The following is an 848-nucleotide window of genomic DNA, read 5'->3' on the forward strand; positions in this document are numbered from 1 at the left end:
AATATATGACTAACACAATAACATATTTCAAGCATCTCAACAATCTTCATCTTGATTGAAATAGACGAATATCTCGCTCCTTAGGAAATCTACACAAGAATCTCCACCTTAGCGAATATATGACTCCACCTTGTTCAATGTCTAATTCTCTTTAACTACTCCCCTACAACATAGACCTTCTAAGTATCCTTGACAATGTTACCAAGAGCCTAGCTCTCCAAACTTGTAGTGCAGCTTCTCATACTACTATCAAATGGAACACATCGTCTAGCCACCTATTGTTATGAAGTCTTTCGATATATTGGAACCTCTACACAAAAGTTCATCAATAATCGTCCTCTTCAATACTCAGTCAAACTGAACTTTGGAGCTTCCTTGGAAAGCCTTAACCGCTAACATCGTTGTCTACTCCGACAATCCTAGTTCAAAAGAACTATCATACTCCACCATAAGGAGTATACCCATAGCACACAGTACACCTTGTGTCAATACTAACTAATATATGTGTCACATCCTTGCATCCAAGCTAATGCACATGTCACACCTCTGCATCTCTACCAATGCTCGTGTTACAACTTGCATCAAAGTCAATGCCCATGTTACACCCTATATCAAAGTCAGTCAGTGCCTCTATGCTTTTGTGGATCTGCTAACAATTAACATCCTTCACTATGACGTCTTAGACACGCCATTAGGATATTCCACTTCTCATATCAAATGAGAATATTCTCTCAACATCCAGAGAGATACTGTCAGCATCTGTCTATGGGTCAAACTCAACACATGAGTCCCTATCTCCACCTTGATCCTAACCCAGTACATGAACTTCTGGGATTCTGGCTCAAAAT

The sequence above is a fragment of the Lupinus angustifolius genome, chromosome LG11 (assembly GCF_001865875.1).
Source record: "Lupinus angustifolius cultivar Tanjil chromosome LG11, LupAngTanjil_v1.0, whole genome shotgun sequence".
Classification (NCBI taxonomy): domain Eukaryota; kingdom Viridiplantae; phylum Streptophyta; class Magnoliopsida; order Fabales; family Fabaceae; genus Lupinus; species Lupinus angustifolius.